At 43.4% G+C, this 14298-nt stretch overlaps 1 long non-coding RNA gene across 1 annotated transcript; it reads right to left on the reverse strand.

Annotated features, from left to right (window-relative positions):
• Positions 1-821: 821 nt before the first annotated feature.
• LOC150055968 (uncharacterized) lies at positions 822-7966 on the reverse strand. Its single transcript, XR_016537491.1, has 3 exons — positions 7864-7966; positions 3378-3410; positions 822-890 (listed from the first exon to the last, which is right to left on the reverse strand). It is a non-coding gene; the product is annotated as an uncharacterized LOC150055968 (long non-coding RNA).
• Positions 7967-14298: the final 6332 nt, after the last annotated feature.

Here is a 14298-nt window from a genome sequence, read left to right on the forward strand (position 1 = left end):
CACTTGAGGGGTTGCTTGCCTCTCAAACCACAGAAACCATCTTATTCTATTGGGTGTGACTTTAAAGGGTGCTTATTTAACTATAGGTGTTTCCCCCCTGCCTTCCATTTACCTTCCATTCTCTGTATAAGGTAATGTTCCATCCTACCTAGCCAGCCAGGCTGACTGCTCTCTAGATCCATTCCAAGATAGGCAGCTCCTAGAGAAGAAATCTGGTCCTTCTCTAAGGGGTTTGCTTCTTTTGCTGCTTTCTCTCCCAGGATCTAGCACAGAGCCCCAAACTTAACAAGTTCTAAAATAAGTGCTTAGTACTTTTCAGGTGCCTGCTGGATAGAAGGAACATGTCTGAAGGATGAAACCAACATCACATGTTTATCTCGACTGCAAGAAAATGAGAAGGTAAGATTTCTGCCATCAGGTATAGAGTGCTAGGACTCTGAATGTAGGCAATTACCAGTCAGGAGAAGCAGCCTGAAAAGAGGATGTGTGACATGGACAAAGGAGATCATGATGCTTCTCTATTTCCATATTTGATCTTCTGGCCATGCAATGTGAGTTTCTTGCTCTGAAACATCAACCCCTTGACTTGAGACCCCTTAACTCTCCTTCCCCTCTCCTCACTTCCATTTTACATACTAGGGTACTGCTGGATGGATCTTTCTTCTCCACCTGTGCTGAACTACCAACCAGTACCACAGCTACTTATCTAACCCTGGAAATGAGATATTACTTTAGCTCTAATTCCAGACACCATGTCCTGTGGTTCTGTCTACAAATCATTCTGAAGACTCTGATAGTCACCTCACCTTTCACCTCTCCTCTGTCCTTGATCTCTCTCCTGTCCTTGCATTTGCAGTCTGCTAGCACAGTTTAGGGCATCCAGGATGATTCTGAAACACAGACATGTCTGTATTATCCTCTGATTAAAACCTCTGATGGCTTTTCAGGATGTATAGTGTTAAGTCCAGGTACCTTAGCACAATATGCAGATACTGTACAGATCCTAGCCCTTGATTTCCTTATCAGCTCTTTTTCTACCATCATGGGTCATAGATTTAAAGTGTTATTTGGCGCTACTTGTAGTTTAATTATTAGATTGTCTGTTAGGTGTATTATTTCCTTGTCTGTAATCATCTACTGTAATCCCACTCACCAAGTTCTATTTTCTTTATGCCGAATCTCACCAGCATCCCCTGCAGAAGCTTTGCATCGTTGTTCCCTCCCCATTTTCTGGCCTAAGTTACTCCAGCTTCTATGGGACCCCCGCAGCCTGTATCTGTCCTTTGTGTTCCACATGCCACTTTATTCACATGTGTCTCTGCCTCATATGAACGTGGAATATATTTATTTTAAAAACCTCACCAATATGCCTTGCCATTGCATGCTATTCAAAGTCATTTGTGAAGTTCCTCACTATAAAATCAGAGAAAAGTATTTCTTCAGGGTCACCCAAGGTTCCTCAACTGGACGAATAATTTGAATTTCACCTTTGACTTCCTGACCTTGTTTCACTGAGTTTGAGACCACAGCAAAGCTCCCAGAATTTCAAGGCAGTGGACAGACTCTGCCCAACAGATTAATTTTAGAGTCATTGAAATTCTGCCAGCTCTAGAGGGAAATGATTGGGAGCCAGGCTGACAACCAGCAGAGGAGGAAATTACTCTCTGTCTGTTTTAAGATGAGAGAGTTGTAACCACGGTGCCTCCCCCAGTGATGCTGTTCAAAACACATAAATTTAATACTTTTATGAAATTCAATCTTCTAACCATAAGTGTTTCAGGGCTTGCGTTGGTATTTAGGGAAAGCAGCCCAATGCCACCATTTGCACATGTAGGGAGGATACCACCTTGCTCATGAGCAGAGCATTGGTTTCCCCCTCCCCCCCAGGTTTCTGAAAGAGCAATCTTTTATTCAAATGACTCAGCAAACATTTACCCAGTGCCTACTGTGTCCACACGCATTGTGTTGTTGGAGAATAAACACCTATTTCCAAATGAGAAGAAGCTATGTTCAAATCTTGCCTTGGTCCCCAACTGGTCCCTGAACATTGGCATTCCCCCTGGTTTCCCTGAAAGTGCGTTTCACCACCTGATAACAGATATTTACCTTTATGGGAAACTGATGTAGAAGAAGAAGGAGATTATCTTGCAAAATTTCAAGTATCTACATGTCTAAGAAAATCGAAGAGTCTAGTTTTGTGATATGAAGTCTCATAGTTCTTAGGACAAGTAGTATGCTCAGACAGAAGACTGTAAAAACCACTGGACATATATTTGGCTCAAAAAATAGGACTACCATGTGCATAAGTAATCCCGCTACCTGGCACCTGAAGTAAAGGCACTGTGTCATGTTCACTCCCATGATCCTCTACCCAGGGCTGCTGGCCTGGCTGCAGTCATATCCTGTCCAGCTGTGGTCTAGATTGCTGGCTTCTAGGTAGTGGATGCCTTATACTTAACTTATCTCATTCTGAAGTATACTCTTTTGTAACAGCAATCCTGTGACTAGCTAGGCTTGAGCCCTATGTTTGGAACTCAGGGCTTGTCTGAAAGCTCACGTAAACAACTCATCCCTAGGTTCACTCTTCTGATGTGAACATACCCTTTTCTGATTATGCATAAAAAGAACAATAACAACAATAAACCCTCTCTGCTTAGGCAGATCCTACCCAGATGATCTTATTTCTCTTCCTTATTAAATTTATTCTCTGGGTGTTCCACTGTTTTCTTATCACTGTTACTTGAATAAATCTCAGGTTGCACAAACCAGACTCACACTGAGATCCTGAAATTCCGCAGAGAAAATCCACCATATTTCAGCTTCATTTACTCTGAGATGAGTCTAACTCAGTTTTTCCCCTCATAACTAAAATGGCTAAGTCTTATTTCTCTGAAGAGAGAGTGAAGGACAAAGCACATGATGCATTTTATCTTAAAATGTCCTGCTATTTTTTTCAATAGGATTATATAGGCATCTTTTCTCCTTCCTTCCTTCCTTCCTTCCTTCCTTCCTTCCTTCCTTCCTTCCTTCCTTCCTTCCTTCCTTCCTTCCTTTATCTGTTGTGGGGCTTGAACTCAGGGCCTGAGCACTGAGCTCAAGGCTTGTGCTTTGTCACTTTGAGCCACAGCTCCACTTCTGGTTTTGAGTGGTTAATTTGAGGTAAGAATCTCATAGGAACTTCCTGGGCTGGCTTCAAACCTCAAATCTCAGCCTCCTGATCTAGTATTACAAGTGTGAGTCACCAGAACTCAGCCTATTGTAGACATCTTGATACACTTGTTTTCCATTTCCTTGGGTGATTCTTGGTGAACATAGAGAATGTGGACTCTTCCTGGAATAATGAAAAGGACAGTCACTGAAGGATGTGTGATACATACCTTATTCTGTTTGACTTCTGTTCTGACAAATTCCTTGAGTGGAGAAAAAACACTGGAACCTGCAGAGGGGGGATGCTGGGCAAAGCATTGTGCTCACAGAAGATACATTTCCTTAAAAAAAATTGGCTTAAAATTATACCATGATTAAACATGGACTGGCACTTGTAGTTAAATGACAGATCCCCCAGAGAAAGGACCTTTAGAAACCCATCCAAGCTTTTCATTATATAAATAGGGAAATCTCTCAGATGGGGAAAAATAACTCAAACCAAGTTGCAAGAGTCATAAAGTTGAAGGAGACACATGCTGCCATGCATGTGCACAAAATATACATGCACACGGCATGTTGTGGTCAGTTCTATGCAGATAATTCCAGATCATCACCCTTACCCTCAAACAATTTGCTAGTAGCTGTTACCGCTTGTAGAGGCTCCTGGAATTTACATTTCCCAGTTTAACCTATGTGGCAGATTCTGTCCTAAAGCATCTGGAGAGGTACAGAGGTGAATTATACTTGCATCTTGGATTCATGAAGAATCTTGGAAAACTAGTTGAGATTTATATCTGAAAACTGACAGAAGGTCAGACAGAGCAGCTACTATGTGGGCGGCTAGCACTATGAGGAACGTAGCTGGTGTCAGGTTCGGGGTTAAGGCTTGATGAACATGGATGCTACTCATGAATTCCTATCTTAGCAGCTTCCTTCATACAACTAAGCTCTCAGACAAGTACAGTTACCAACTGGATTTTGCAAATGAAGAAAGTAATATCCCAAAGGCTAAGTGAATTATCTAAGAGCTAGTGAATTAGTCAATATCTAGAGTCCAGATGCCATATTAATTCAGGAAGTGGAAATGAGTGACTAGAATTCGATTGAGGGACTGTCTAGCTTCCATGTTGGAAGAAGGTGATGGTAAGGGTTGGAACCTGATGGGAGAGACAGAATGGGACAAGCAGAGTGTCAGAAGAAGAGCACACTTTAGCAAGTATGTCCATTACATTTGTCCTCTGTGCTGGGCTACTTTCCATCTGTGTAGCAGTGAGCCATATGTGCTACCAGACCCTGAAAGCATGGGCTTGCATGACTGAAGAAATAGACTATAAATTTTCTTTAACATACAGAATAACATGTGACCAGAGGCTGCCATATTGGCCAGCGTAATCCTAGGGAGCTTTAGGAGCTGACACAACTGGGGCACTGCCAGCTCTTCCTCTGTAGACGGCAGGCTATGGCTGTCGAGTCATCACTGCCACAAGGAGAAGCAAGCTTTGCTTTATTTTTATTTTTGCCGGTTGTGGGACTTGAACTCTTCAGCTCAAGGCTACTGCCTTACCCCTTGAACCACAGCACCACTTTCTATTTTTAATAAATTAATTACATCATCTTTTGCGTCAGTGTGGCCATGCAAGGACGTGTTTAACATGGAGGTGTACCATGGCCCCTGAGCTAACACTTTCTCCTTTTCTCTTGCTTTTTTTCTCTTTCCCTATCCCCCCTCCCTCCCTCCCTCCCTCCCTCCTTCCTTTCCTCTTTCTATCCCTCCCTCCCAGAAATTGAACTCAGAACCTCAGGCTTGGTGAGCAAGGGCTGTATACCTTGACAACTGCACTCCCGATCTTTTTTGCGCTAGATATTTTTTTTTTCAGGTAAGATCTCCTGCTTTTGCCTGGTCAACCTGGATCAGGATCTTCCTACCTCTGCCTTCTGTGTTCCTAGAATTGTAGGCATGTAATGATTCTATCTGTTTCTCCAAACTTGATTTTAAAGGCAGAAGGACCTGGTCAGAATTCTGATTTGGGAAATAATTTACTTAGCCATGTGCTTAGGGAAGAATCAAAGGTCAGGATGATTTGGAGAAGGGGCAGGATAAATGGGAGAGCCTAGAGGCCAATTACTAGGTTATTGCATTAGAATTCTTTATGAAGAATTTTAGAACTAATTTAAAAACTATTAAACTGAGGAAAAATAATGAGAAAACTAATTAAGGTTGTACAGTTTCCTTCCTTTCCTCCCCGATTCGGTTTCCTTTCTTTCTCCTCTTCTCTCTTCTCCATCTCTTCTCTTCCCTTCCCTCTAAGATAGAGGTCCTGCTATATTGCCTGGATTGGCTTAGAACTGCTGAACTCAAGTCATTTTTCTGTGTCTGCCTTGGAGTACCTGGATATGAGCTTCCATGACCTGTCTATTTTTAATTCTTTTGCACAATGTAGCCTTCTTTGCTTAGCTGTAATTATACACAGTGATGTGTAACATAGACTCTGTTTATTATAAGAAACCAGCTTGAAAGTGCTTAAGCAACAACAGAAAGATGGCTAGGTAGCTCCTGGAACCTAAGAACCATGGAGCTGTGGAGGGCATAGAGCCAAGAACTGGAGAATGAGCAGTCCTCTCGTCTCTCCTTTCCTCTAGAGCTATTTTGTTCTTTTACTGGAAAGCTTGCCCATCTTCTCTGGAGCATGATGGAAAAAGAATGATGGTACTCAAGCTCTTACATTTGCATCTCCTTAGTTCTAACCACATGCAAAGACTAACCACTTGTCGCAGAGTCTTGGTTTGGAAACAAGGAGCTTGGGGGCAGGTGTCCTCTTGGTTTCAGCACCCATAGCCAGACATATAGTCACACGTGGTAACAGGAACAGCCAGGTAAGGAGGCTGATTCTGCAATATCATACCTTTCTTCTCCATGCAGAGGCACATAAGCATGTGCCACGCTACACTTTTCTGCTCCCATGTGAAAATGTTGACTGAGCTTGGGTCCCAGTTGAGAAATGAAGAACTGACAGGCACTAATGCCTACAATAAACACAGACAGGAGTTTAAACATGAGAGCTGGCAGCTGGAATGCAAACACAGCCCAGACTGGCCTGCTCTGCTAATTGTTCTTTCCTGCTGAGCTCATTAGCTTCTCTGTGGTCCTGAGTTTTGTAGCATGTACTTTGCTCACAGAAGCAGCACTTTGCCCTGGGTAGGACACAGTGACATTGAAAGCTACAAGGCATTGAATGGCCTAATGCTTAGCCTAAGCCCCTAGATGATTTGTTCTTTTGCAACATAATGAAAGAAGCATAGGAAAGAATTCCAAATCTGAGATCACTTCTCACATTCTTGACTAGCATTTGAAAAGGTGCTGAAACTTAATTGCATAGTAACGATGAATGCAACAGAGCTAACCAATCCAACATTTGGAAAGAGTAGAGACCAATCAAGTCAAAACTCTATATTATTGTTTATTTATAATATGTATTATGTACTTACTATATTTATTTATATTATGTAAATTATATTATTCTATATTAATATGAAATATCAAATATAAAAAACTATCAAAACTTTTCCTTATTTGGGGGATACAGTCCTGGTGCCACTTTGGATGGGCTCTAGCTTTTGGAGTAAAGGTAAAAGGAGGGCTATATTTGCAACTCATACATTTAACAACATACTTAAAAAAAAAACAAGCCACAAAATATAGCTTAGCTAGGAGTGGAGGTGGATGACTAATCTCAGCACTCTGAAGCATGAGGTTAATTTAACCTACACAGCAAGACCCTCATTTCAATAGTTTAGACCCTCTCACTGAAAGGAATTCAGGTTTTCAGGATGTGAGCTCTGAAAGCGTGAGAGGAAGGAGTGCGAATGAGGGGTGAAGGTCAGAGTTAGAGGACCTGTGTTTCACTCTGCCATATTCACAGGAAGGCCATGCATACTTTGATTCAACGTAGTTCTCTGCAGTCTTTACAAATCGTTTATCTACTCCTGCAGCAAATGCTTTTTGTATATCCCCTGTATGCCAGCAGATAAGGAGACAGAAATTAGTGGGAGAAACAAATGCATCTTTTCCACCATTCTACCACACATTAGAGTGAAAGCACAAGGCAGATGATAGATGATATGTATAAGAGTAAGTAAAGGATAGTCTGTTAAGTCTGAAGCTGTGGGGGGAAAGGGCTTTTGTTAGCAGAAGGAAGGTAGGTTGTAATTTCAACATGGTCTTCAGGGTTGGACTCATTGTGAAGATGCCATTTGAGCTGAGATTTTGGAGGCTGTGTGAATATCAATGGCTGGGTTCAGGGGGAGTGGCAGGAATTGTCTGCCCCATCACTGAGGTTGAAGTCATTAGGATGAGCAAGATGGAGAACCCAGAAGGAAACCAGGATAGGATCTATTTTTGTTAATATTCCATGTATACCTGAAAAGTAAAGTATATAGTGACATTGATGGGTGTAGTAAATGCCAGTCAGGTTAAGTCGGTTAATGGTTTTGTTCAAGAATGAAACAAGCAAGCAGATGGGTGGTGGAATAAATGCTGGTTCATACCAGGAAGAGGATCCATGAACTCAGAGCAGTTTTCCTAGAGGTAGAGGAGGATTCTATCTCCTTAATATGGTCTCTCTCAGGCACCAGGAGGCCCTGACTATCCAGTGTGATACCCCTGTGTAATCAGCAGATGACGCTCATGTGCATAAGGTTACATAACCCCATCCTCACCTGACTCATCACCTGGACATCTTCAGATGTATTCAGAGATGGCTCCCCTTTTCTTTAGAATGACTCATGGAGATCAGACTTTCTCAGAACACTTAATTTTTTGAGGAATGTGCTTGGCAGAACTGTGATTTGTTTTCCCCAATACAGAGTGAAGCTGTGTTCTGCCATTCCTTGGTAGTGTTCTACTCTAGAACTTCAGCATATAAGTCAGTAAAGTCTCCACTGTGTACTGAGCACTGCAAAGTAGGCAGGACTCATAGCTGAAGGAGGTTCAGCTCCATGGGCAAGGAGTGTGGTCTTCCTGCCACACTGTAAGAAACATTTAGTTTATGCTGGACTATGTCCTTTAGCATTTCGGCCTAATGCACACAAACCTCTGCCTTCTAGTGTTTCTGTTCCAAGCATCTCACATTAGAGATGACAAAGCACAGAAGCATAGAGACTCAAAAACCAAGTCATGCACAGAATAGGCCTTCTCCCTGGGAACTCCAGAGGTTGGCAGTAGATCTGGGAACTCAGAATGCGATTAGAAATCCCAGCCATACTTTACAGTAATTCCTCTGTGTTCTAGAATTGTGCTTAGATTCTTGCATTATAAGGACTCAGTTAAGTGCTCATTTAATCCATGATATATCCAAATAGCCATGTGTTAGGCATGTTTTTGTTAATACTGGGATTTGAAATCAGGGTGTATCACTTGTTTTAGCTTGGAAGAAGAACTGAAGTCCTACCACTTGAGCTAGGCCAGTTTTTGTTTAGATCCTCCTAAACCATGATTCTCTGGATGTTAGCCTTCTGAATAGCAAGAATTACTGGCATGAGCCACAGGTACCCATATAATGGTTACTTTTTTTTGAATGTACACTAGAAAAATGAATAGAATGCCTTTGAGTTTAGAGATATTATTGCCAGGTGTGCCAGTTATGAAGGCAAACATTAGATAATCATGTTTTTGAAAACAGGACAGGCAGTGGGAAGGAATGTAAAATTCCTGGTGGAACATGATGAGTACAGCCCTCTTGTTTTATAGACCCAGGTAAGGAATGGTTCTGCTCCAAGTCTCACAGCCTGACCATCACCCACCCACAGCAATTACATCTCTGGCCACCCTGCCTTGGTGTCTAGCAGGAGAACTTGCTGGTTGTGTTCCTAGCTCCAGGTGGCTGCAGAGCAGGACAGACTGGAGAGTAGGAATTTGGGTTTGGGCACCCTGTGGCCCGTTTGGAGCTGCAGAAGAGTGTGGGGTAGAAAGAGGAAACCAAAGGGAACAGAGAGGACTGGCTCTGATAATAAGCCTTCAGTTCAGTCTGGGCTGCGGGCACTGGTGGGTGGCCTGCTCTGGTTGGCGTTCCTCTGGGAGGGTCTGAGTGGAAGCTGTGCTTCAAGAAAGCCTGCAGCCTTTAGCTATGCAGTAAGGCTAGAGGGCCTTGGTAACAGAAAGGGGCCAAGGAAGCGACTTGGTGGGGCTTTTTTTTTTTGATCCATATCCAGAAGTGTCTCTCTTACACCAAGTAGTACTCTTTGGTGTCTTTGGACTGGAGGCATGTTTTCATCCTGCGGGGAGAGCTTTTCTTTTTGGTATTGAATTGGAAGGGATAGAAAAAGAATCTCACTATCCTCTGTGTGTTGTGTTCCACCCCTGACATTGCCAAAGACTGTAGAAGGAACAGACTTGGTTCTATCCCCAAAGAGCACTTGGGCAAAGGCCTCTGACCTCATGGGCAGAGGGACCTGGGAGTGGTCTCTCTGCTGTGTCTCCTTGGAGTTGTCATTTTGGGTTCTTTGATTTTCTAGGAAGAATATCTTCTTGGATGATTAGACTTTTTTTTTTTTTGCCAGTCCTGGGCTTGGGCTCAGGGTTTGAGCACTGTCCTTGGAATTTCTCAAGGCTAGAGCTCTACCACTTGAGCCTCAGCACCACTTCTGGCTTTTTGCTATGTATGTGGGGTACCAAGGAATCGAACCCGGTCTTCATGCATGCTAGGCAAGCATTCTGCCACTAGGCCAAACTCCCGGCCCCTTCGATGATTAGACTTTTTGAAGCTAGAATTCAATGCAGGAAAATCTGACAGACAAGACTCACCATATTGCTTTCCTGTAACCCCCTCCTCCCACCCTGTGCCTCTTTTTCATTTGTCAGCAAATATTTGTCAGCATCTGGGTGTCAGGTGCTGTCCCAGAGCCAAGGGACAAGATGGAGGAAAAGCAGTCAGGCTCTGCTCTTTCACACTATGTCTGAAGAGACACTGATACACAACTAAATTTATGAATAAAAGGTCATGAAGGAAGGCTACTAGAGATGAATCAGAGAACAATGAAGAAGCCTATTTTAGAGGATGTGGCAGAGAAGATTTATGGGAAAAAGTGACAGTAGGTTGTAGCTTGCAGAATTTGGAAATAGCAACCACATCAAAGTTTTAAGGCACAGTCCTCTTGACAGAGTGAGCAAGAGGGACTTAGGACTTAGGGCAGAGAAATCAGCATCCTCTCTAAAAGCCAATGTGATTGGAATTAGGTGGTTCAGAATGGTACAAAGGAAACCAGAAGAGGTCAGGAGCCCCTCGTCCCCTCAGGCCATGGTGAAGAGGTCAGACTCTCCTAGAAGAGCAGCAAGAAAATTAAGAACTCAACACCAGCGTAAAAGACAGAGGAAGCCAGTGACATAGCTCCCACTACCAGAGGAACGAAAGTGGGACTGTGTCATCCTGTACTCCCATCTGGCCAGGGGTAGACTAGTAGTTCCATCTTTAATACTGACTCTAATAATGACTTTCTAGACTTCCTAATATATAGTGACTGTGGCTGAAGTGGTAAAGCTTTCGTGTGAATCCGATGAGAAGTTTGCTTTGCAGTTCAATACTAGGAGAAGAGATTCCTCCTCCATGACAGTAAGGGTAGCATGCCTTTGGTTTCCTCCCCTGTGGTTGTTAGACACTCAGTATGGAATTGATGTGCACTCAGTGCCACTGTGATGTGGCCTTCATGGCCTCAGTATTCTGACTCTTCTCCCCATTTGTGGTATTTTCTTCTGCTTGAAAGAAATAAGAGTCCTCTTTTCAGCATGGGAAGTTAGCATAAATTTCAATAATGCCCACTGTCCCAAATAGTCCTCTTATTCAAGACTATTTTGCTTGGCCCAGGCCAAGGTCTCTCTCCTTCTTTGGTCTTCCAGCCTCTCATTCTTTGGGGCCCAGAAGATTCTCATTTCCTTCAAGAGTTCTTCTAGATTGTTCTCCTCCCACTGACTTGCTTCTGTAGCTCTTCTGGCAAGGACTCTGCAGCTGCACTACTGGACCAATCACAATGTAGATTGTTCTGAAGTTATTTTTTGAATGCTAATTTTCTCTCTCAAATTATTTTTAAAATCAGGGACCAGAATTTAATAAAACTACTATGGACTAGCCAGTGCTAAGTCTTTGTTTATTTGTAATGTTCACCTATAAGGAAGGAATTGCCACCATTTCTTAGCCCAGGAAACAGAAGCTCAGACATTGACTGCAAATATGGACAGAGTGTGAGTGGGAAAAACCAGGATTCACCTCTGCCCGAGACCACACTCCCGGTTACATTTCTAAACTCACCATGGCTGCTCATCAGGCCACCGCCATGATATCATTTCTTCCCCATTGTCTACAGCACGAAATTCTTCCCACAGGGCAGATTCTTATTTAGGGGAAAAGTGGATGTCCATGAACATATCCCCCCCCCCCAAACATCCTCTAATGCTTCGATATAGAAGTCTCAAGCATGAAATGGTCACTGGGTTCCATCTCAAATTCTAGGGAGGTTACAGAGGTGCTGGCTGGCACATGGTTCTTGTCCTCCTGCGGTCTGAACCTGAACCTGCTAAGGGAAGAAACTTTGCTGAGATTTACAAGTAAGGGGAATGGCACTGCCTTTGGAGAAGTGGTAGAGAGATGAGGGAAGGTAGAAGCAGGGTTGTTCAACATCTTCATTTATTTGCGAGTTCTTTGTTGAGCCTGGTGTTGGAGAGAGAGAACTGGCATCAATGCATTCACATGTCCTCATGGAACTAATGATTTAGAGTGGGTAGAGATGGAAAAAATAGAGAAAACTATCATGTTATGAGGTGATAAGCAGAGGAGAGAAATAAACAAGGAAGGGGTAGTAGTCGAATATGTGTGTGTGTGTGTGTGTGTGTGTGTGTGTGAGAGAGAGAGAGAGAGAGAGAGAGAGAGAGAGAGAGAGAGAGAGAGAGAGAGAGAGAGAGAGAGAGAGAGAGAGAGGTGTGCTGGGGGAAGGGAGCAGCAGTATTAAGTTCAGGAAGGCTTCATGTATCTAGTGCCCTTACACAAGAAAGGACTTGAAGGAGAGAAGGGAGTGAGGTTTAATAATCACTGGAAGAAGTACATTCTAGGCAGAGGGAAGAGAGTGTGAAAAGGGCCTGAGGTAGGAGTGAGCCTGATGTGTCAGATGGACAGACAAGCAGGCTGATGTGCACTGAGAGAAGCAAGGAGTGGTAGCAGGAGGCGAAGGCAGAATGGAGTATCAGATAGCTCTGTGCTAGGAAGCCGCCGTGGTTATCTGATGGCTAAGTCACCCAGATGATGAGGTTTTGTGGATCATTTATGGGCAAGTGAAGTCCAGACGTCTGCTGGTATCCAGTGAGCTGGGGTGTGATAATGTGGGGTACTGGAGAGATGATCTGGTTAGAATACCAGAATCTATACTAAGGATCCTAGCTCAGAACCTAGGAAGTTCCCATGCTCTCAGTTTCAGTTTCCTTATAATAGAGTGAACACAACATTATTCTTAATGGTGAGGAGAATCAGAGAGGACAGACAAGACACATGTGTGTGTGTGTGCCATTGTTTGGAAAAGGTTGTGCATTGCACAGATGCAGAAGGCCATTACTGTAACTGACCACTTACCATCAAAGATGGATGAAGCAGATTTAAGGTTGTGTGTCTCAAAGTGTATTTCCAGGTTCTTCCCACCTTAGAATCAACTAGCATAGGCAAAGCAGATTCTTGGCTCGTTTAGATCTGAGGAATAGATTTTTCTGCAGGAAGTTCTCAAAAATTCATTTCCTTCCCCGCTCCAGCTAATTTTCATGTACCTAAGTGTTGAAGGATCACGAGTAACGGGGCAAAAGGGTACCAAGATAAAACATGGTGATTGGAAGGAAATGTCAAGCAGTGGAATTTGGCCATATCTGCTGCCATGCAGAGGAGCCTGACTAAGTGGGGATGGCTGCCAGGCCTGGGCACAGGAGTAGATATTGGTCAGACAGGCAAACTGAGCATACCAGATGAGAACCAGTGGGTTGGACATAGGATGGCTGTGGCCAAGACAGGAAATTCAAATTAATTTAAAAACTGAGCTTGAGGCTAGAAACAGGATGACATTTATTAGGGTGGAACTCAAAAGTAAAGTCAGGAAGTAAGTCCAACGCCAGGAGGAGCTCAGAGAGTGGCTCTGGAGGGAGCCTGCTTCTGGCCGCCATTGATAAGGTGCCTGGTGGGGGATGGGCTGGCCTCATCATGGAAGAACACTCTCGGAGTATTCTGTCCTTAGGAGATTAGCCCAGGCAGATTATGCTGCAGGTACAAGTTCCATCTGTCCAGCTCTAGACCTACGAGGGAGGCCCACAGGCTGAGCCATACTTTCTTTGTTCTTCCCAGTCCTGGGCTCCTCTCCCTCCCCAAGTCCTTCTTACCACCATGTAGGTGGCAATTGATCCATAATAGACATGTTTTTATTATAGTAATGGCACCACTTTCTGCAGAAAAGAGCAATGCAATTTTGTTAATGAAAGTCATGTGTTGAGACGGGGTTGGATGGGAACTTTTGGGTCTGGTTTGGCCCTGGCTCAAAACCTTCCGGGAAAACACAAACTTTCAGAGCCACACCCATAAAGTCCCCTTTACCTCTGTCAGCCGCAGCTGCTTTGCATTAGAGAAATAATAACAGCTCTCTCTTGGTGCCCTTTTCTAAATATAAAATGTGTCATAAAATGGTTATTAGTTGGTAATCAATGGTGCTTGTGTTTTCTTTTGTGAGGATATTGAGGGTGAATTCCCTGGAACGTATCAGTGCCGGGTCTGCTGAGTGTCCTTCCTTTATCACTGACCAAAGCCCTGTTTGCATCCTGGCCCTTGATAGGTCAGAGGGAGAATACTGAGAGGGAATCCCCTCTGTCCATCTGTGCATCTGACTCCTGCAGGAAGGTTGACCCCAGCATTCCCGCAATGAAAATCCACACCTGATTGATAGCTTTAAGGCTGGTGTTAAATGAACTGACAGAGACAAAAGATGGAAACTCCATATGTGTCACCTGCCAAGTGTCTATTTCCCCTTTCCACACCTCTGTATTTTGCCTTGCTTGAGCTTTTTTTTTTTTTTTGAGTATTTCAGGGAAGCTTGTAGAATATTAGAAAAAGTTAAGAATATACTTCTCACGGAAGTTAAAAC

This window comes from Megascapheus bottae, chromosome 13 (assembly GCF_031878675.1).
Source record: "Megascapheus bottae isolate mThoBot1 chromosome 13, mThoBot2.hap1, whole genome shotgun sequence".
In the NCBI taxonomy this organism is placed as follows: domain Eukaryota; kingdom Metazoa; phylum Chordata; class Mammalia; order Rodentia; family Geomyidae; genus Megascapheus; species Megascapheus bottae.